This window comes from Monomorium pharaonis, chromosome 4 (genome assembly GCF_013373865.1).
Source record: "Monomorium pharaonis isolate MP-MQ-018 chromosome 4, ASM1337386v2, whole genome shotgun sequence".
NCBI lineage: Eukaryota > Metazoa > Arthropoda > Insecta > Hymenoptera > Formicidae > Monomorium > Monomorium pharaonis.
This window is the reverse complement of record NC_050470.1, coordinates 3,339,717-3,364,193: the sequence shown is the minus strand read 5'-3', so window position 1 is coordinate 3,364,193 and position 24,477 is coordinate 3,339,717. Positions and strand designations below refer to the sequence as shown.

The 24,477-nt window shown below is 38.7% G+C and overlaps 1 long non-coding RNA gene across 1 annotated transcript; it reads left to right on the top strand.

Moving 5' to 3' along the window:
• Nucleotides 1-544: 544 nt before the first annotated feature.
• Nucleotides 545-23,555, top strand: LOC105835160. Its single transcript, XR_004963017.1, has 2 exons — nucleotides 545-3,633; nucleotides 10,805-23,555. It is a non-coding gene; the product is annotated as an uncharacterized LOC105835160 (long non-coding RNA).
• Nucleotides 23,556-24,477: the final 922 nt, after the last annotated feature.

Genomic DNA, 24,477 nt, shown 5'->3' with positions numbered 1-24,477 from the left:
GGGAACGAGGACGCGGGAGTACCGAGAGGGAGAACGAGATCGCCGAAGTGCGAGGATACGGCTTGAGATTGCAGGTCACGGCTCGCTCGTCTTCCTCGACGACCGCGTTTGCAGTAAGGAAAGACCGGTTTGTATAATAATATTAGGTTGGTTTACAAAAAGCTTATTGACTCAATAAATATATTGCAGGGCTTCTATTTATTACCGTTGATTAATATTTGTCGTGTAAAAATGGTTTGCATGAAAGTATAGAGTGCATTTTATTTACGACTTTTAAGAAAACGAAGTCGACGAGTTAATTTGTCTTATTTTCCTTTTCGTTTTGTTATTAGCTCTTGGCATTATCAATCGCGATTTCCTTGTAATTCTAAAAAACGGTACGCCTTAAATATTTTTATTCTTTTTATTTATTTTTTTTTACTTAATCATTACATTTTAAACAGTCGTGTAAAAATTATGTTTATGAATGTCATATTTTACTTTTTATAGAAAGAATGATATAAAAAAAAACAAAGAAAAGGAACAGAAACTTTATTTTATTATTTTGAAATATTATTTTGAAATTAAATTATAATTATAATATTATTTTGAAAGCTATTAAGGAAAATAATTTATCTATTCAACAAGTCGCTTTAGAATTTCATATTCTCATCGTTACTACTACTGAAATGTGACAATTACCTATACTACTACTGAAATGTGACAATTACCTATACTACTACTGAAATTACCTATACTCGGAGTTGATTGTCATACGTAGAATTTTCTTGTAGTAACGATAATTATATTAAGTTCTAAAGCAGCTTGTTGATAATATAAATTATTTATTTTATATTTAAAAAATTGAATTGAGTTAAAAAATTTAATCAAGTTAACAACTTTTTTCTCAGTAAATGATACATTCAGAACTAATTTTTTTTTTTTTTTTGAACTCAAGGGATGCAAATGACGTATCATAATGTATATATAGCGTTGAAAAATCTTCCATCCACTTTCTCGTAAAAATCACCGTTAAAAAATCTTATGATAATCTATCCCAGTTTTCTCTTCGTGCCCGCACGAATCGGCGCGGGTCGATCGGCGGAATCACGCGCGGCGAAGACCGAGAATGGAAGCCCGTGCATGCGACATCGACGTAGGCGGAGGACGAGGCGGGAGGGCAAGATCGCGAAGACGAAGGGCGAAACAATCCGGCCGAGCAACCTACGTGCTTCCGCCGGTTCTCCGCTGACTGCTTCCACTTGCTCGCCACTGCATTTACGTCCGTCCATTACCGTCTGCCTCCGTCGTAATAAACAGAGACGGAATCACCGACGGCGGCAGAGATGTGCAAAATCATCGTGAAAATAAATACCTGTTAGAAGAGGCTTCGACGTCGATCGCGATAATTGTGACACTTGGCGGACACGTCGTAGGAAAATTTTTCTGACGTTGATATCAACGATCGTTCTAAAGTGATACGGACTGTGGCTGTTCAATCGTGTAACTTTTTCAGAGATAATTCATTTTACTTCTAGCAAAATTCTTTTGCGCAAAATCAAACGTGTTTCTATGTCGACGACACCAACGAGGCATGTCCGAACGAATGTTCTAAACTTGTACTACTTAAATTGAAGTTGTACCGTTTAGTTTATTATATATAAGACGATAAAAGAGAAAAGTGGCCGTGCGCTACAAAGCCTTGAACTGTAACAAGTTTCCTTTGAAAGGTATTCTTGAATTCTGTTCCTTAGGATGAATTTCCGTTGACAGACGTTTGAAACTCGTGCTTAGATATCCGCTGATTGATATGCTGATCGACCTTGCAAATCTTTCCTAAGGCTTTAAGTTCAGAGAAGAGAAAAAAAACGACAGAATGCGAAACGAATATAAATCACGCCGTAAAACGGAGGTAATTTTGTGAACCTTTTAGAGGCTTCGAGCGTGTCTAGATTCGTTGGGGCGTGGATACGCGGGTAGGGAGAAAAAAATTAGGTCGTCGCTTTGCGCGTCTCGGCACGATTATATTCAGATCTAACAAAAGCTCCTCCGGGTCAGCGTCTCGATTCTACTGTCGTAATTTACGTAACAATCATGAAAATAACAATGCCACATTGAGAAAAATGATTTGATTACACCAACAAGACATGTATGATTGAGTGCGTTTTAATGAAAACCAAGCAAAATTTCTGATTATTATAATAGGACTCAAGGTTTTATAACTAAAATCATTTGATAGACTTTGTTATAATCCATACAATTTATGGAAGATTTTTTATTCGTCTATTTTTGGATTGACATATATTGGCCGAATACAGAGATTTTCAATTAATGCAACGAGACTTTTTTTCAGGTCGGTATTACGTAAATTCTAAAAGCTCAAATATTCAAATCTCGTCACGCACTCGAGGAATAATCATTATTTATTACATTTATAAAAATTATTAATGCCGCGTCAGACGTTTCGCAAAGAAGTGTAATTTTTTAAGCGGATTGAACAAAATTCTTCTTTTACAGGGTATAAGACGCAACAGAGTGCACGTTATAACGGCACAGTGCAGTATATTATAGCGCGTTACACACCGCTGACACAAGCTAAATCAATGAACTTGGCTGTAATGGTTAACGAAATGTCGCCGCACGGCCAAGCACACGTACACTCATGGTCCACCGGACATTTGTAGCTATTGGAGATATCCGGAGGCGTCCTTGGCCCGATAAACGGAAGCTCATTTATCCGGGCAGCCGCGAGTCCATTCCTGGACGGATAATTAAGCGAAGACACGCGAATCCCGACTATAGGGATCTAACTCCTCTTAATCCTTTTCCCGGCCCGCGGGGCGAGCATCTCGTTTATCGCGTTATATTCTTTCTCGGTCTCATAAAAGATATCGATTACCGTAAATAGACTCTTTTGGTAATTATCGGCGCACGGGTTATCGCACAGTTCCGTGGCAGAGACGAAAACCTGTCTGATAAGAGACCGAATTACGTAAGACATTGTTATGCGCGCGATATTATGAAATACTTTGAGAAAATTATAGTAGATGGGCAATTTTTTCTGAAATCGCATCACTCGTCCAAATGTCTTGTTTTAAAAAATTATAATAATACAAAAAATATAAAAGAAATTACACACAAAAGAAAAGAAAATATTGATGTAAACTAAATGTTTTTTATAAGTTCTAAGCCCTTTATATAAAAAGCGGTGTGATTTCACCAATCTTCCCCAATTTAATAATCAGTTCCACTTCACACACGGAGTACACAATACATTTTGACAGAACGGTGCAATATATTACCGTTTGTTCGTGATGCAATAAAAAACCTTGCCGAGAAAAATTGCCATGCCATCAGATGGATAGATACGAGACCGGTATAAAAAGAAGGAAATTGATGAGAAGCAAGGACGAGGGGAGGGAGGAAGAGTGAGAGAAATGAAAGAGCGAGAGTCCGAGAGAACGGAATCTAAGGGAGCAACGTGGAAAAATCGAAAGCTCGTGTTCTTTCATACTCGTTTCGACAGCACACACAACGGCGACAGCTGTGGAAGCGTGCTTTTCGACCGCTCCATTGGGAGCTTGCTCGCAGTGGTGGTGGTTCGCTCGCAACAAGACCGGGTTTGCCGTGTTTCCCGAGGGACAACAGGAACAGGTTAGATTGTCAAACGATAACTGGACCACAATTTCTCATTCGCAGCTCTGGCACTTACTTAAAGTATTCGAATATTTGATTAGAGCATTCGTAATGCCGCAAATAGATTTGGATGGAGCTCAACTCAGTATAAATAAATACATCAGGATGCAGCATCATTAAATTGAATTAGCTTCAAATATATTTGATAAACTATACGAGAGATTTCTCACAGGGCAGGAAAAATATATGGAAAAATTAATACATTTATACGGGAAAAAGCTCTTTTGCTAAAGTATGGAAAAATTTTGCTAGATACTAATCCAAAAGTTTGTTTGGCTTTAAAAATAATTATAGTAGAGTGTTGAAGTTGTCAGGTTGTCAAGACTTTTTGTAGAATTGCTCAGCACGCATAAGCATCCTACATAATTACTTTGATGATTCAACAAAAATTATTTTTAGATCTGCGTCTAACTACACTTTTAGATATTTCAGCAAACCGTTCTTTTCGTGCAGAAATGTGCTTTTTAAATGTGAAATTTAAGATATTCCAACTTACGAACGGAAATAGAGTCCGTTAGCTGCCTTCACCTTATGGAAATGTACAAGAAATTTATGTAAAATAAGAATTTAGATCTGTTTCTGATATATTTGTGAATTTATGAGAAGAAAGATGGAAATTTTAATGTTCTTCAAGAGTATGCAAAGGCTCCATCAAGGTTAGCCCTGAAAGTTCTTTTGTTAAAAATTTCTCAATCTTTCCTTCGCCCGAGAGCAAAGTATCTGAATGCCAGAAATTACACATCGCGGGTTCCGCTGAATTTGTTTTACAAAGTTTAATAAATATCTAGATCACGAGAAGAAGAGAGAAACTGTCTGGTCTTCTCACGGAAAATCATGTCCGTTTCATGCTCCACGTGATTTCACGCCTACATGAAGTGCGCTCCAGCATAAACTGGTCACCTCAAAGGCAAGCGCAATGCAAAGTGTCTTCGAGTGCCTGGTGTAATATAAAAAAAAAATTACGCGACGTAGAGAAAAAAGAACTAGTTAAAGTGTGTCGGACCGCTTCTTCTTCTCTCTTAACGTTTAAGAGGCCAGCAAAAAAGAAAACTCGATTATGCCGCGATTTTACGACCTACGTTTGTAATAAGCGAGTCATCATGGAGTAATTTGCATGAGCTAAAATTATCTGTCCGAAGCACATCATCGCGATTACTCGCACGAGTCCGCGGACGGGAAAGGAAGCTTCTTTAAGGCCACAATGTATTCGATGCTTTGAACAAGATAGCGCGATCGCTCTCGTCCACACCCGGATGTAGATAGCACGTCGAATTTTGATATTATCGCGATGCGGCGAATTTGAAGGTAATTCAGCGGCGACACTTCCGCTTTTGTATATCTGTATTAGGGAGTTTATCTAGTGTTGTTAAAATTATATCTCGCCCAGGTGCTTATCAGTTACGTCATTTCGGAGCACTTGAAACACACTCGATTAGCGTAGCCCAGATCACCGTAGAACGCTTTTTTCTATATTTGTATATTCTAATTAGCCGTTTCTAGAATCAACAGAGATTCTCATCGGAAAGTAATACATTATAGACAGGATAACAATATAACTTTTTAGCGTGTCGCATTAATAAGAATAGTACAACGTTGTTAATTTTTCCATGTCGAGTGAGGTGAGATGTCGGTTTATCTAGTTAAAACACGCGAGATAGAAAAACGCGATTTCGATGTCAGCGTAGAAGACGGCGTAGCAAAGGGTAGGAGATGGCTGCGAGGTAAGCGACGAGAAAATGGACCAAAGCGGCTCGCGGGTAATAATGAGGCACAAACATTAAGCGCAAGAACGCCTCGGGCATCGCCAAAGGCCCCCTCTTAGCACACTTAATAAATACGTTTATCGCTTCGGTGACTCCCGTCCATCGGCTGAGTGGATCCAGTGACGTCACTGGCGCTCCTCTAACGTCATGTCACGATAAAACAAAACGGCCGCAGAACCACAGCGAAGATATTGACCAGTGTCCACGCGCGGCCGCGGCTCGCTCTTCCGTCCTCCGCTCTGACAACGTATTCCCGGTGCCCACCTGTGCGCGCCTCCGCGCTCCGCTGGCGTGCTTATACCTCTCAAACAAAAATTTCCTCCAACGACAAAATGCGTCGCAGCGAGACTTAGGTCAGTCCGGCATGTTATCGTTATCGAGAATGCCGCCGCGTTGAATTCGCACGTATCCCCCCCCCCCCTCTCTTCTCCCCCGGATTTATTTATTGCTGCGCTGATGCGTGTCAACCAATTAAGGTGCACTTGTCTTCAAAAAGAGATAGAAACCACGATACCGTAGACCCGATGAATGATAAGATAAAGATGAGATACTCTTAAGATATCGATAAGATATTATCGGGTAATCCAACGTTCTTGTAAGATAAAGAGATATCAATTCCAATTAAAAGATCAATATCCGTCAATGGACAAAGTGGAGGACAGTGACCTTCGCTTTTTTTTTTCGTGACTTATATTTTGCGCGCAATTATCGATCACACAGAACGCAAAAACTCATGAATTCTTACGTCGCATTATTTTCTTACGTCTCGATTGCTTCCGCAAGATGATCAGAACGTGGCATTATAAGACACAAATTCGTTCCCACGATTATCCTCGCGTTTCCCGCTTCCGCATTGTGTTCCGCGAGATTGCCATACAGAAAATTTACTTTGCGAAGTTACGACTGCTAATTAATTATTCCACGCGCGTCGCGATGATCTGCCACCTCGGAATGGACAGGGTGTTAATTACTCGCAGTCACGACGATCGAGCCAGGGACAGATAATCGGTCGGAATTGCGAAATCGATGAGCGCGAGGGCAGACGCGCTGATTGCGAAAGACTCCCCCCTCCCCCCCCCCTCCCCTTGATCGTAATTGCATTTTCTCTTTGCCGGTTTTCAATTTGCATTCCGTCGGTTTACTGGGATTATCTGTTCATCTTCCGGCAACCACTCGCACCTATTGTTGACCCGGTGCACCTATCCGAGCACACCGGGCACTGCATTCAGTGACCTACATACGGTTTACGAGCCATCGTCCCGTAGAAAATCCCATATTCCGATAAAGTGACGAATGTGGGGCCCCGACCGCACACGTACACACACACACACACACACACACAGACACACACGGCGATAACGCTTGACCATTCTGTTTTTTTTTCCGCGGCGGTATATCACTTTGTTTTTAAAACACAAATGGTAAATTCCGGACGGAGGAAAGAGGGATTCCCAAGCCCTCCGCTCAAAGTCAGGTACGTCACGTCCGACTGATTGGAGGATGATCGCCGTTGGCAAAAAAGAAATTGGGACGTTCTGCGAATACACACGTCGCATTTTCGACGATCGAGACGAAAGTATCGCGAAAATAATGGCAGTCGCCGCAAAATTGAATGCGATCTTTGGGAATATAGTCCAATAAGGTATTAATAATGATTTGTGTTTCAAATTAATATTAGATTAATATAAGATACGGAATTTTGTACGAAATGTATAGAATAATGAATTTGATATTTAGTTTTATAATTTTAATGTATTTTTACAGCACGAGATTATCAAATTTTGTTGACATTAATTCTATTTATAATATACTTTATTAATATTTATACAGTTTATAGTAATATTCTTTACAGTTTATGATGATATTCAAGAACACCGTAAAAAAGTGGAACTCGCGCGTTTTTGCTTTGTCCTACTTTAACTTATCATATACAAGTGAAACTGGATTATGCTTAAAATTTTGAGCGACATATATTCCAAAACATGCATCTTACTTGGTCCAAAAAACTTATTATCTCTTTAAAAGTATTCAATGTATATATATATATATATATATATATATATATATATATATCTGTGTATATTTTTTCCTTATTAAAATTAAAACTTATAATTATTCTCCTTAATTGATACTTAATTGATAAAAAAACATGAATTATTGTATATACGCAAATATTTTCATTCACGTTTCTGTTGGCAGAATAAACATTATTATAGTTGCAATTTCTCGAAGGAAGAGAGACAAATATACATATACATAAAACATAACGTCATTAAAGCATTATATAAAATGATTATATCACACGTTATCTGCACGATCAGACATAAATCAAATGTATGTGGTGAACTAAGTTTCTGGACGAAGCAAAAGAACTTTTATATTAGTTTTTACTTTATTTAAAGATTTTAATATAAAACCTGGTGTGCGTATTTAAATAATTAATATACGTTGACAATATCAAATTAATAAAGTAATTATGGAATAAAATAATATTTAAAAATAAATTATGAGGTTAAATATCAAAATAAAATAAAGGAAGTAAAACTAATGATACGGAAGTGAATTAAATAATATCTATAAAGAAAAACGACATCTAGAAATTCATAGATTAAAAAAAATAAAGGATTTATGGCATTCAATAACTCGGTTTAAAAAATCGGAAAATTCGACAAGGCGTAGAATTTTTTAAAATGCTGTTTCGACCTTTGATCAATTTCTCACATGCACACAAATCTCGGGATTAGCTTGAATTTGAGCGTTGCGCAAGAATGACGATGCAGATCAAGGATGAACGCGTTCAACCGGTTCAACAATATTCATAGGATTCATAAACCACAAATTCATAAAATTTATAATGGAAAGTTATGCAGCGCTCAAAATATTCCAGTTCAAAATAGACAATTAAAAGATCCGAAAAATAAAGATTTTAAAAAATCTTTTTTATCTTTATTCTATTACTTAAATAATTCTGATTAAAATATCGTATAGCAACTAAAAAATTTTAAATAAATTTAGTATTCAGAACTTATTTATAAAAATAGCGCTTGTTTGTAATTCTACCTTTATCGTTTATTATACGGAAAACAGGGAGGGAATGATTAAAAAACGCACTAATATCTTCATAAGCACGTACTGAATATAAACCTTAATCTATATTATATCCAAAATTGTGACAATTTGTTTGAATGACACCCGTGTACTTTATTAATTTTTAATTACGCCAACGAGAACTCAGTTCTCGTTTTAGTTCCCAACATACGTCAATGTTTCAACGGATGGACAAACAACTTTATATAGAGCAGTAATTATATTTTACAACAGCATATTCGTTCAAAAAGCTTTTTATAGAATGTAAAACGCTTAAACATCATTTATTATTTGAAATAATATTTCGATAAAATGGGTAGTTTATACGTAGAGATTAATATTTATATCGTTTTGTACAATGCCCCCCGATATGGAGGGAAAAAGTCAGCGTTCTTACACAGTCTTGGAGGATCTTAGTATCCCGATTGCGTAAAATCGTCGTATATGCACACCCAGAATTATATATATTTATTTCAGATATTATGAACAGTGTTAATTCGCGTTTCAATACTTCATAATGACCACACTCCTGAATTCTTGTTGACAAGCCAACTAATTTACCGGGTTAGTCAGCGGGTCTTGTAAATAAATTAGAGACAGATATACAAAGGCAACATTAGCCTATTTTAAACTGGAAATATGGTCCATGATGAATATATATTTAATGATAAATACATAGCCCTGTTTTCGTAAAATAGGCTTGTTTGTTGAATTAATTTCAATCACGCTATTCTGTTTCGTCACTTCTATTCGTCTTTTATATTTTTTGTATTTAAAATAAAATAATGTATATTTACATTTTGAAAAAGAAAAAAAGAAGGAAAGTATGCGCGTAACTAAATAGAAATATAAATATAATTGTGATAACTTTGAAACTCAAGGTAAAATTATACGATTTTCTTTAAACTTTTTAATTGCTACTATACATTACAAAATATTCCACTGTTCCACTTAAGGCGTCATTTAATTACGTAATTTCAAAAATTTCAGAACACAGAGATAAATTATATAATAGTATATAAATCTGATACAAATAAAAATCATTGCAATAGCGCAAAGATTTATAGGATCAAAATTTTTACGGGGGAAAAGAAAGAAGGGAAACTTTTGAACTTTGAACAAATTATATCGTACGTACTAAGATGCATTCATTATGAAATGTCAACATATTCACGTTGTTCTTAAATGGTTGTAAAATTTCAATCAATTCAAGTGTGTAATGATCAAATCAAACTATGCACAATTTTAAGAACTGTAAAGACAATTTTACGAAGCTTTTAAACAGAAGCGCAAATATTGATTCAACTTCAATCTTTACACATAGTACACACACACACACACACACACATACGCGAAACTCTATTATATAAATTTCATAAATAACATTACATTTTTATGCAAGCAGAAGCCTGCTGTTAACATCTTGGCGAAAGGAGAAAGTATGTAGAATCTACTAAGATATTGAATTAATTAGAATCTGTAGAAAACTTGTTGCTAACAAGCAAAATCCGTGTTTATATATTGAAATTGTACTGAAGAAGAGATAGATTGTAGGAGAAATCTCGAATACATATAGAAGAAAACTAATATTGAATCTTGATTCTATATAATTTTATTGCATGATATTATATGATACTATATGACATTTTTATTTGAACATCATTAAAAAACATCCTTCTTTTCAATTAATATTCTCTTAACTCAATATCCTTCTCAGCTTATCTTTTTAAATTACAATCACTATATTATATGAAAATGTAACACGCGTGAGCGACATTTTTAAAAGTATATAAATAAAGAAGACACGTTATACGAGGAGAGCTTATACTTTCTGCTTGCATTTTCTAAAAGTGCCTGCATGTTGCGAAGATCGAGTTGCAACGGTACCGTGTTACACACAACAAGCTTCCTCTCTCTGTCTCGGGTAAGCTATACGATACTAACGAAGTGCCTCACAATGAAAGTAAGAGACAGAGAGGCTGAAAGACGCAAAAGACTTCAGTAAGCATTACGGTTCGTGTATCGGAAACACGAAGTCTTCCGTAAACACTATATTAAAGAAATGAAAAAAGCATTCGCTTCGCTCAAATCGCGGAAACCAATCCTATCTTCCGCGCAAAAAACCGGCTAAATATCTTGACGGAGAAAAGAAAACTCGCGATTGAACGTATCGTCTTCTTCGTTCAGCTGCTCGAAGTGCGAGACGAGCAATTCACTTCGGTAGATACGCATCGCCGATTGAATCTGCCGTATTTGATAGCATTTATGTCTGATTGCAGCGCGCGCCTCGGATAGCAACTTTCTTGGGAAATCGACGATGGATCGGTGTATAATTCGACGTCGACTTGGCGAGCGTCAAGCGTCTGGCTCGACGTAGCAATTATTACTGTCCGCAGCCTCGATGGAGGAACTACGTAGCTTAATTGAAGAATTAGTTTAGGGAGCCCGACTCACGCTCGCGTTCCCGGGAACGGTCGGCGTACGCGTAACACGCGCAGAAAATCGCATCTCGCGTGATAATTCGGGACATTCGACGAATATCAAGACGCTGAGGGCGACGATAATGAAGCTCTTCACGAAATATGAGCAGGTGTTGCGTGCACAATAGAATGTGAAATTGCGAAAAGAAAGGAATTTAATATTAAGAAATGAGCGAGAGAAAACGTTTAAAAAAATGTTGCATAAAAATTATACTTAAATTAATTCATGTTATAAGTTTACTTCGTGTTATAAATTAATTCATGTTATAAGTTACTTATCGCATCCGTATTAGATTATATTATACCAAATAAATAAGAATTATATATAGTAGTAACTTTGTATAACTTTAGTTTCTTGAATTATTAGCACTAGCACCTTTGCAGAAACCGTTGAACGGAAAATACGCTTCTTCCGTTTATCGACGTTGACCATGATGCGTTCGATAATTCTTCATGCACGACTGTAAGTGGGTTAAGACGCAGTACAGTCATACCGTTGCCGCAAAACTTAGAATTATGAATTCTATCATTCATTTAAGAAATCATAGCTTTCTTATATTGACCTTGCGTAGATGTAAGTACATTTCTTGTAAAAAACATGTATTAATTTATTGATATCTCTGTTAGAAATTTTAAAATGTTATTTGTTATATGCACAATAAATACTGCAAACATCGAATTTAAAGAAATGTAACAATGTATAATGTTAAAATTACTCCATCAGTTAATAAACAAATAAGAATGCATATATATATATATATATATATGCATTATAATTCACAACATATATTGTGAATATATGAATACATTCACAATATATCACTACAGAATAACTGTATATTTATTCTGTCCATTTATTCAAAATAATCATACTTACCTGTATCAGCAGAGAATGAAGGAAGCAAGGATGTATATAAAACATAAAGGAATGTACCTTACAGCTCTGTAAACAGATAAGACTTGATAACTATTCAATTAATTTATTTGCACTTATCGTGATTATCACTCGTAAGTATTAGAGATACGTAAACAATTAGTTTGAATTAACTTAAATACAAATAATCTAAGATACATCGTCGCTGTTACTTCTTTCTCTTTTTCATTAACGTCATATTCACAGATAAAAGCGCGATTGCAATCGCCAATACTTTATTTCTTTCTTTTACCTCTTTTTATATTATTATATATTATTTTTATACGTACACAATCAATTCGTATTGATCTCGCCGAAAGAATTACAGATCTTTTTCCATGGAGATCCATTTCTTTGAAGGATGTTTATTGTTGCAAATTGTTGTGAACAACTACCGTGATGAACGTCCGCATGATGCGAACGCGTAATATACAGTCACGAAACTAACTGTCCAGGCACAGAATATAGAAGTTTATTTCGTGCAACAAATTAATGAGATGTTATACTACTTGAGTGGAAATAAAAACTCTAGTGATGCATTTCCATCAAAAGTACGCTTTTAATTTGTATAAATAATATCTTGTGTTCGGACGATTAATTTCGTGACTGTATACGTCATTCCGTTCGAGTCGATTTAACTTTACTTAGGAAACGAATGAATGAAATCAAAACAAACGCGCATGAAGATTCATGGACAGCTCGATGTGTATTTCATGTTTCTCGCAAGTAAAGATAGACAGTCAATTGTAAATATAGAAAATGCTGAGACATTTCTAGAACATTTAACACATTATGCAAAAGTTTCGTTTTTTCAATATACGAATACTCGCTTGTGTTTATTATTACCAGCCTTGATCAATTAAGTTTCGAGTCCAGTCTCATTACATACAGTATAATTAGGATCTATAAAACGATCTACAATTAAATTCGGAGACCGTTGATCAACGCTGATCCCAGATCGCTGTAAACAAAACGAGCAGTAGCGCATCACGCAGATAACCGTCTGTCGTAATTATTGCTTTAAAGATGACTACGTAGACCACTACAAATGCACTTTGTGATCTGAGAGCCGCCGATTACAGCGATAAACTTTTACATAGACACACGTAGAATAATATCTGCTTACAAGAACTTATTTCGGGAGGGAATGGAGGGCGTTGAAAAATCGTGGAAAAAAAACCTACTTAAATTATGAGCATAAGTCGCAGAGCGAGATTGCGACTTGATAAACCCGCGGGAGATTTTATATATTCTTATATAAACTTTTCATGCATTTTACGACTACTTACATGTATCATTACAATCTATTCGTATCGATTTCTGCGCTCATCAATGGGAGACCCTCTCTCAGCCATTCGCTTTCATTTTCAAGAACGGCAATCGCGATGCGTAAAAAAGTGTCACTTTTACACTGCACTACTGTACGTCCGAATACAGACACCTATAGAAAACTTGAAAAAAAAAATTATCTCGATAAATGATCCCTCGATAAATAAATTAATTAATTACCCGTAGTTTTGATTGTAATAAATTTGACATTACAAATACTTCAAAGCATTTCATTTACCAATCAGAACACAAAGAATTTTATTATAATTGATCAATGAAAGAATTTTACAAGGCATTTATAGGGTCAACTTGACTATATTCTTTCGTTGGTGTTATTTTTCAATTTGGAACACAAACATCAAAATAAATATTTTATCATCTAAAGCGTAATACAATTAAAAATCTCTCTATCACCTAATTTTACGATGATATTCAGGATGGAAAGAGAGGCAGATGCGGTGTATGTTACTTGAAATCTGCTTGAAAAATGGCGTACGATGTCATTAGTACTCTACTTAACGGTTGTGGTCATCCGCTGCGAATTGGTTGATCAATTAATCGGAGGTACGCGTAGAATTAGATATCGTGCTCTCGTTACCTCGCGTAACAGAGCATCGATTTCCCACGCGAAGTAACGATGTCGAAGACATGTGTTGTACGTCTATAACTAGCTGTCGATTTGCAAGCGTTAAACTTCATCGCCGCGCTGCTCGATAGAAGATGATAAATAAATAAATCAGCGATAACGAGAGCTAATCGATCCCGAGATCGCACTGCGCAAGTCCGTCCGAGGATGCACTCGATAAAACGTTGCGGCAAGAGACGGATGATACCCATTCCATCGATCAAATATACTTGCATTTAAATTATAGCAAATAAATTTTCTCAAGATGATCGATTTTTTTCTTGTAATATATAAAAACAGCGAATTGGTAACTCACAATTTGATTTCTTGCGCGAAATTATTAATTGTCTGAAACAAAGTTTTTAATTTACCTGTTTAAAAAAAAAGTCATTTAACTTACCCGTAAAACTGGCTAAAATTTTTCTTAGTATTACGCCAATGATTTCTTAATTAATTTGACCTCATATTTCAAAATTGGATTTTCGTAAATTATTTTACCCTGCGAGAAGATTATGTTATTACGAAAGAGAAAAGACGTTATCGTTATACCGATTCGTGTCGAGAGCGACGTAGTTTAATAAACGCGCGCGTATTTACGGGTTAATGAAAATCGCGCTTTCGAAGCCGTTTGCAACAATTGGCAGGTCACGCACACCCGTTTTACCGAGTCGAATGCCTTCGGCATTCGAATTGCCTTCCTGTCATTACGCACGGTGCCCGACAAGGTCCGAACGTCCCGCAAACGTGAATGAGAAGCTAGATGTCGGGCGTTATACGCATTCCCCATTTCCTAATCGGAAGTTTCAATGCAAAAGTGAAGCGAGTCCACAATTTATAAGGTCTACTTTAGAGAGAGATAGACTGTATCATACTCACAAGGCTAAACTAAATTTTTTTAATTTACTTCTCTCCTACGTATAATCCATGGTTACACAAATTCGACGATGTTTTTGCGGTCTTTTGCGACAATAAAATGAAATATATTGAGTAGAAATGTAAATTAAATTGAAACTGTTAATAGAAAAATATCTCTCTTCTTTTGACCCAGAAATAAGTTTGTTTTAGATGACACACAAAAAGGAAGCTTCACGAATTACAGATTTACCTCATTTTCGCCCTGAATCTTTACATTTTGTTTTCATCATTTCGACAAGGTTTACTCCATTTTTTTACGTCATACTGGCTTTATTATCGGATGAAAAGAGCCGGATGGTACTATTTATCGTGATGAAATTTCTTCTGCTCCGTCACAGTAAAACTTGACATGAAAAAATAGACATTTTTTATAGATTATACTTGTACACATAATATACAGTGTAGGGATTGTCTACGATAGAATAAGACGATAGGGGCCATTTCGTGGCCATTTCGAGTATATAAATATACTCTAAAAATATTTTCTACACAAATATAATTCTTGCTTCCCCTGGAAATAGCCGAGACCACCGCTGTGATAAGTATAACGAAAAACGTCATATATGGCGATGCAACATCCGCGCGCGGGTGCTTTGCGCTCGGTTTGGTCACGGACACTTAATCATCCCATCTGTGCGTTATGTGGGAGTTAGAAGCAAAAGTGATGTAAGTCAAAAGTCTCGTAAATCGCGTCGAAGAAGAAATCTCAATCGACTTGGGCGGCCATTTACGTGGCGTGTGAATCTCATTGTCGTTAACGCGGCGTAGACAGTCAGTCTGAAATCTGTTTTTTTGTTTTTCAACGACAAATGTGCGATATCCGTAGACATCGCGATCTCGTGATAAGCGCGTTATCATTTAATCCTCGCAAATCTTCGTCAATTGTAAAATGTTTAATGGGAATGCACGAGGATACATATTCAAAAATACGTATTCAAAATACGGACGAGCCAAATGACGAAATGGTTATCAATCAAATTTATTCTCCAGCTGAGTCTTATCAATTATCACGTTCGAAGCGCGGGCTTAGCCTCGTTCGTCAACGGTTTTAACAGCGAGTAACGAGTTGTGTACTCCGCGAATTAATGCCGCGCGTAGCTAACAATAGAACACGCGCATCTCTCCCGCGGCGCCTGCGATTGCATCCTCTATGCAACGAATTACATAATGAGGCACAAACGGCATTCCGCCACGTAATCACGAAACATATTTGCGATTACAGCGATGGTGCTTTGTCGGAAACGATGATGTCTATGCCGCGAGCACGGGAATTATTTATAAGGTGAACGGAGAGGAAGGAGAAAACTCGTTTCCGCGAAGTGGAAAATTTTTTTCCTGTCAAACGCGCAAAAACGGATCCAACGTTTAAATTGTGATAATGCATAATTTCGCGATAAGGCGCCGCGATCCGTCAGTTATATTTATAAGTACGAAACGTATGCACGATTTGACACACCTTATTGCTGATAAGGCTCGAATAAATTTTTCCACAGCGATACGAGAGAGCTGGTCCTCTTGATCGCGCGGGAGAAACGGTACGGTCGCGCGAAAAAAAAAAAAAGAAAAATACGACAATAAAGGATCGACGAACGTACGAGTTGAAATGAAATATCGTTGACCGTGAGTTATGGAGCGGATCGAATTTATGGGTTTTAACTCACCTAACTGTTCGGTAATATAATTAACGTGTAAAACGCAACGCGCGTCATTTAGGTAGACGGGCTGCCTCGCATGACGAATGAGAGTCTTCTAAGATTTACTATCTGTTGTATTCGATAATTACGTCGATAAAAAAGTAAGTGGTAATAATCAGGTGAAGTAATTATAGTCGTTTACCTGCGTATTAGACATAATTCGAATCTGTTTCATAACACATCAACGGCGCATAATACAAAATAACAAGTACACAGGTTGCGCTAAAGTGTCTAAAAAATTCATTTGAAAATAATTTTGTCCGACCGAAAATAACTATAACAAACGATCAAGTGTAACGAGCAATACTGATAAAAACTTTGACACTTTAACAACCAGTTTAACCGTCCTTTATAGTTATTTACTTTCATCTGCGGTCGGCTAAATCTTTTTAGATGCCTCGGTAAAATCGTTCCTTCCGTTCAACAGGACCAAGGCTAACGAAATTAACGAGCAAGCGATCGAAAACACGGATAAAAATCTCGCGGTTCCCACACAGCCGAAGAGGGAAAAGCTTGCCCGACAGCTTGTCACGTTCCTCGGTATTGTTTGTGAAAGACTAGAAATCGAAAGTCGATAGGAGTCGCACGGAGGCGAATTAAGCGCACGTCGACGAACGGCGTCGTCGCGCGAAACAGGTAGCGTTATCAGATATCCGCGGCTATATCTTCATGTTGTACAAACATTACTGGTAACACACAACGTAGTAATATTGTGATTGTTCGCCGCTCCCCCACGAGAGAGTGCGTCAATTTTAGCCGCGCCGCGCCGACAGGCTATAGTAGTGCCAAGGCCGTGCCGTTGGCTTTTCTCTCGATCCGCCATCGCCATCGCTATTTCGAGGATTTTCTTCAATTCGTCGCGCGGCACCAAAACTATGTATCGGCGTCCGCCAATTTCGCCCGACTCGAAATGACACTTTGCAGGTGTCCGCGCGAAGATTAATGTTATTTCCTCGATTCGTTTTTCCCCCTCGTCCTTTTTTTTTTCTTGCTCTCGGATTAATCTGGGAACAGCAGTGACAATATTTCCGCCGACGAAGAGTGACTCGCAATTATTATTAATTAGATGGAGTTTACTGTTATTTGCAATTTAACATTAATATTGAATATCGCGTACATTAATGAAGCTAAATATTATGTTAATTAATTTAGAGCAGCGTGATAAATCACCGTGGAAAATACACAGAATGTCGGACGTAACGTATTCAATATGTATTTTTATACGGTTTTTTTATGCTAATTTCTTCTCAGTTAAATAAACCCTTCTAATCTAAACTTTTTATAACTCAAGATTTAATTGCTAGAAGCATTCAATATCGACCATGTCAAAGAACAACTATTCCCTTTGAAATTTTTATTTAGAAAAGAATTAATTTCAGCACGCCGGAAAATATATCATTGAAATTACGCTCGGGAGTTTTATGACACTTTGTGTTATGCCACGAAGAGAGTTAAATATAATTTATCAAGAACGGCAAAAATACTCTTTCGTTGCACAACGCAACTTGCGATAAAGTTTCGTTGACGCAGAAGCGATCCCGTGTGTGTGTGTGTGTGTGTGTGTGTGTGTGTGTGTGTGTGTGTGTGTGTGTGTGTGTGTGTGTGTGTGTGTGTGTGTGTGTGTGTGTGTGTGTGTGTGTGTGTGTGTGTGTGTGTGTGTGTGTGTGTGTGTGTGCGTGTGTGTGTACCGACGATGTACACCAATACACAGGCACGAAATCTCGTATCCGTCACCATGCCAGCAGCACCGTTAACATCGTGTCACACGTCGGTGTCAGTAACATCAATGTCTAGGGTTACCAGGGCCTTTTAATCGGTCCGTTGTCCAATTTGTTTTAACATGCCTTCTGTCATTTTCCACTTAACCAACTATCGCGTCAACATAAATTGAGAAACGTTTCGATTATTATCGCGGGTAATAACGACGAGACACAATCGCGGAAACTTAGCGCCTCCGGACAACTTGTGCGAAACTCATCCCGATTTTGTCCGCGGCACGCATAATTTTTTTTACTGTAAACAACCTTAATGAGACCGTTCGATCAATTCGCCTCGCGAACACTCGCGCCTGTGCAATGACTTGGCCCTCCGGGATTTTGTGCCGCGTCACGGTTGCGGATTTCATACGATCGATAGAATCTCCTTTCGAGCGAGGCGAACTTATATCCTCACATCGGGAAGTAACCCGATTTCCGGTAGTGTGCTCGACCCACTTGTTTCAGTCCCCCGCACGGTAACTCTATCCGCATTGATCATGTCGTGCATCGTCATGATTATCGATTCCCGCGCCCGTCTCTATCCAATAAAAAAAAAAATAATCGCGATCATCCTACGCAACGGAGGAAGCGACGTGTAATATCGCGTGAACGGTGATTCGAGGCCCCGGTCGTTACCGTGACAATGGCGCGAGCACGAATACGTTTTTCCGGCTTCACCCACTCTTGTTGCCAAGCTGACGCTCCCTCGATTACGCGCGACAAGATTCAGCCGATGCACGCGAAAAAAAAACGTTATTGAAAAAAATCGCAACAGATATTTCAATTTTTTAATTTAAATACACGCACAAAAAAAACAGACGTAAGCTTATAACAGTGAATTAAATCAGAACGTCTCTACGTACGTATAACGAATTTCGGAGAATTCTTTAATTAAAAAGCTTCAAATTGCAGCAACGAAATGGAAATAAATGTTGGAAACGTTTCGAGATAATTTCGACAGCAGGATATTGTAAATGTCGCTTAACCGCACGTCATGCAGATGCATTTTACGTGGACGTAGGACTAGGCACGACTCCGCAATACGGAAGAGGATCGTGTTATTATGACGCTCCCCTTCGTGATCGCGAAACGCAAAGCGGACGATTCGGGTCGACGATCGCCATGCTGAGCGAAGCGACCGGCGAGGAACGACGATGAAGTGGATCGGATAGGATTGCGGATGGGAGCGCACGCGTGTGCGATGGAGGAGCGGACGTGGACCACACGTGGCACGCGATATGCGCGGGGCATGGGGATCTGAATGCGGCGAAAAAGAAGAGAAAATAATAATAATAAAGAAGGGAGAGAGAGTTGAAGCACGATGTGCGCCATGTAAATTATACAATCTTTACAATAGGATTTATTTAAATTATAATATTTACAAAAAATGAGATTTTTTTTTTTTTTTGATATATCCATTAATTAATTCGATTAACTCATCGGCTGCACTAGATCCGTAGGGTTAATACAGGTCCGATCCTCAGGGGGACGTTGCCTACGTGTACAATCGCATTTATAGCGGCTAACAATCGGCTACGATTTACAAACATAATAATCACAAGGCGAGAAAAATCCTCACTTTACAATATACTCCTCGATGCAAAATAGCGATAATATTGGTTTTTTGTATTTTTTTTTCCTCCCCCTCTCTCTCTTTCTCTCATTAATTCTTTTGTATGTTGTGTATTTTTTATATTTTTACTTTTATACTCACAGGTATATCCCTATCGTGTCCCTATACACGTACAGACAAGTTTAAATACTTCACTCGTACGAACTTTGGCGTAACATCGTTAGCGGACAATTACTATTATTATCATTATCTCTTTTTATTATTATTAATATTATTATTAACGTTATTCGCCGTGCACACACACGATCCTCGTCTCCGGCGCGTAAAAACGATCTGGTGCGTGTGCTCTTTCTCTTTCTCTTTCTCTCTCTCTCTCTCTCTCACTCTCTCGCATCCTCTCGATTTTCGCAAACGTGGCGAAACGCAAATCGCTTCACGAGTCGCATCGCTTTGTTTTTCGCTCTCGCACTCGCGAATCCGCTCGCAAGTACACTCCTCCTTCGCTCTTCTTATCATCGTTTATCTAACATCGCTATAAAACTGACGGAAATCAGAGAGTTCTTCGATAAACCAACTAAAGTCCCGTGATTGCTGCAAGTTCAAGCGGCAAATTCCACTTCAGACCCGCGCGTTGCTGCTTATTCATAATGCGCACGTAACTTTCGTTTATTTCTGCCGTGCGTATCCGAAAGACGAGGTCTCGGATATCTCGGGGAGACGACGACGTCTCCCGCATCGTAACTGCTTCGCGAGCTATGACGAATAATCGGGCATACTCCCATGCACGCACATACATATAATAAAGTACACAGGTATATGTACCTGTATCGACGTTGCGATTCGACCGCATTATGAATTCACAATTCGCTGGATATGTGAAAGAGGAGCGTAATCGGAATTCGATCGCGGCACACCCGCGAGCGCTGCGAGAACGATCATTCATTCCGAAAAAAAAAAAACGTAGCGGAACCATCCCGATGAAAAGATCGGCCGGGGCGTGGAGCGGAGGGAGGAGGGATGATGTTGCTCCTCGCGCCGATTTTTCCGATCTCGACCTCTCTCGCAATTTCGAGTTTCCGCTCCGTACAATCTGGTATACAATCTGGCCACGTGGTTTCTCACGTGGTGGCTGAGGTGCCACTCGAACCAGCGTCAGTTATGATCGCGAGTTCGCAGAAGCCTCGCGAGAGAGAGAGCGACGAACAATCTGGGATGGACGCGCTACGCGACCGCAGTGGACGTTTTTCGTCCTTCTTGGTAGGAACGTGTGTAACAGATATACGTGCCAATCGCCGCGCGATCCTTCCAAGAGTGCACGGATTGAAGACACACACACATACACACGTGTGCACGCACATACATACATACCCGCACACCCGCACGCATTTATATGTAATATATATGTACGCACGCACGCAGGCACGCACGCCAAGAAAATCGATTAAATCAGTGCGGGTACAGCAGATTAACTCGGATTTCGTTATTTCTTAAAGGAGCCTTTACATACTTCACAGTAATATAAATCAGATCTCTAAATAATGTTACCGAACCTCTACAGATCGCCTATCTTCTCCTTCTCCCTCTCTCTCTCTCTCTCTTTCCTCCTCTGTGATTACGTATTGATGTCCATTTAAAAATACCGCAGCTGTAATCTTTACAGAGGTATGTTTCACTTGGTCAAGAACAATCCTCGTTTATTCTACTGCTCTAAGTACATGCATTGCGTCGATTTTGCGTCCACTTAAAACCTTAATTGGTCCGATGGAATCACGGCCGTCAACATTGCCAATCTCATTAAAATTATGAATATTTTGTATAACATTGTCATAACGTTTGTCCCTAATTTCATATAATACAGATAATCCGAATATTATATAAGCTTTCCAATCGTCATTCCTTTTAATAATATAATATTGTCATTTATTGATAACACGTCTTCTGCGTTAATTTCGTTTCACAACGCGTTCACCCTTTTTGTCTATATCGCATCGTGATATATCCGTAAATATATTACAGTTTCCTCTTTGTCATACCAGAATCCCATTTCCAAAAATAAGCAATATTTGGGTCGTGACTCTCGACAAATATGCACAATGTTATTTCGACGGACCAATTAACGCTGTAGGTTGACTGTTTTCGCAAATGCGTTTAATTCTCAAAGCAAACAACTCGCGATGCATCGCGAGCATCATGCGCATCCCGGATGAAAACATCAGTTTAGGGACAACAAAAAGGGGTCGAAAATAAAATTTCCAGCGGGCGGGAATTTATCTACCCTATTTCGCTCTCCCTCTCCCTGCTCTCCTCCCACGGCGCTGATTGACGCGACACAAAAAACACCGAAACACCTCGGTCCGCCGTGTATTTTTCGCTCGCGCGTATTTTTCGCGTTATACATCGCGAAACGCGTACCTTCGCTTTCTCGCCGTATCAATGATTTCGCGCGCGATTCTGTCGATGTTTATCACCGAGTATACGCGAGTCTTCGTTGTATCGAAATTCCGCGGATGACAGAATGTGAACGACACAGAAACGGCGGTCTCGCGAATGCACGCGATCAAATTGTTCGCGCGTATACGCATCCGCGTGCGTAATCGGGTGGCACTTGAGGCGTGTCGTGCATTCGATTAAATATTTACCGATCCGAATCATTAACACCCGACGGGACAGAATGACGGCGGATAAATTCCCGGCTGACGAAGGAAAATTTCGCTCGCCTTCTCGACCGCGAGCCGTTTCCCCGTGGAAAAATACTCGACATTAATCCCAGCAGGACCAAAAGGCAGAGCCCAATGTTAGCCACTTTTCAAGATTTCTTTATAATTTTATATTTGTAATTAATCGTACTTTTATTCATTATACTTTTTTACATTTCTGCTCGTTATAAAAATTTTACAATGCACGCACTTCTGAAAACCGCTACATGCTTTTACATCACATTATTATTTAACATCACATTGTTACGCGCAACTAATTCTAACAATTTCTTCTCCCTACAGTCTCTCAGTCCGTTATAATCGCCCATCGCGATTCAAAGCTCCTTCTGCTAGGATTAATCTCGGACAAAGATGTCTTCGTTGCACATCTTCAGTTCGACGATTGTAACTGATTGTCATCTCTCGTGTCAAGATCGAACGCGGCTTTTAACGCAAACGAGAATCCAAACATATCCAGCATAAAATGCGACACAGAATGAAGATATAACAGCCACATACATACCAGCTTTATCGAGAACGAAGCAATTGTGTCTAGAAATGTTGGTGTTGGCCGATTATGTCACACGATTATGCACACACGCGTAAATGCGATTTTAATGCTTTCAAAGTATAAATAGATTTCCGCGAGCGTCGCGTCGCCGCGGAACTCTTCGCTCACGATTAACGTGGAAATCATTTTCTCACATCAACGTAATCCCCGCGGATACACAAGATTTCCGAAGAAAAAGTTTTCAATAGGAGATTCTACATGAATTGGCGTGAATGTCCTTTGGTAGAATTTTTCAGGAAAGGAAAGGTCAAGCTGTTGTAGAAATACTTTATGAAATAATTTAGAATTCAGGATTTTCTCGGAATTATTCTTAAATAAACAAGTGTCGAATAACAGATTTTCCTTCCAAAAATCAATCTCATTTACATAATGGAAAATTTTATCTCTCCGAACTACAAAATTTAAGTTTCGAACTTCGATACTCTCGTCGAAAAAACAGTCAACATCAGGTCGTTTAAGAAAAAAAAAAAAAAAAAACGCCGTCGAATAAAATTCCGCTAATTTTAGGTTCTCTTTTATATCCGACCGAGATTTTAAATTTATTCGTCCGAGAACGTCCCTAATGATTCTTTAATCTCTCGCCGCGGCCAGAAGCGAAGAAGCGAAAGGAGGAGCGTCTTCTCTTCTCTCTTTTAATAATTACTACATACAGTTATATAATACGTGAGGGATAAAATCGATGAAAGGGAAGATTCGGGTTAAGGAATCAAGCTCGGCAATGCGGGTTCTCGTGTGAGACTCCTCAGAACAGATCGAGACGGCGAGACGAGGCGAAAAATCGGTCATGGTATTTCCAGTCTGTTCCACCACTCGTAGCGACAACTTAAGACGAGTTGTCTCGAGAAGCGAGGAATCACTGACTGATCGAAATAGATCCTATAAAAGAGACTCTTCGCGCTTGACGGCGAATGAAATCGGGATAAGAGATCGAAAAGCGGGTGCGGAAAGACTTTATCGGAGCGTCTCTCGCGAGATTCGTGTTACATTTTCGAGATTAAATTAGGGAACTATTTGACAACAAAGACACGAACGACGCTGAAGCAAATAAATCTTACTTTTTGGTCTGAAACGTAATGCTAAAGTACACACCCGAGAGTTCGAGCGTTTCACGAAGATGCGTTCACGTCTGTGAGTGATATCGCCCAGCGTAGATTGGCGAGAGGTCAATGAAAGACAAGTCTGAGATTATCAAACGTCGCGGATTGTCGCAGCGAGATTAACCCGGGGGAGGGGGGGATACGTCTAATCTGTGGATTATCGTTAATTCAAATCTAAGCGCCACGAGATAAAGTACGAACTCCCGTCTTCGTATCAGTTCTGATTTCACCTCACGTGGAGACGCGATTTTCTCCTTCGTGCGAGTCCCTCGAAATTTGAGAGGGATCATTAGAAGGGGATC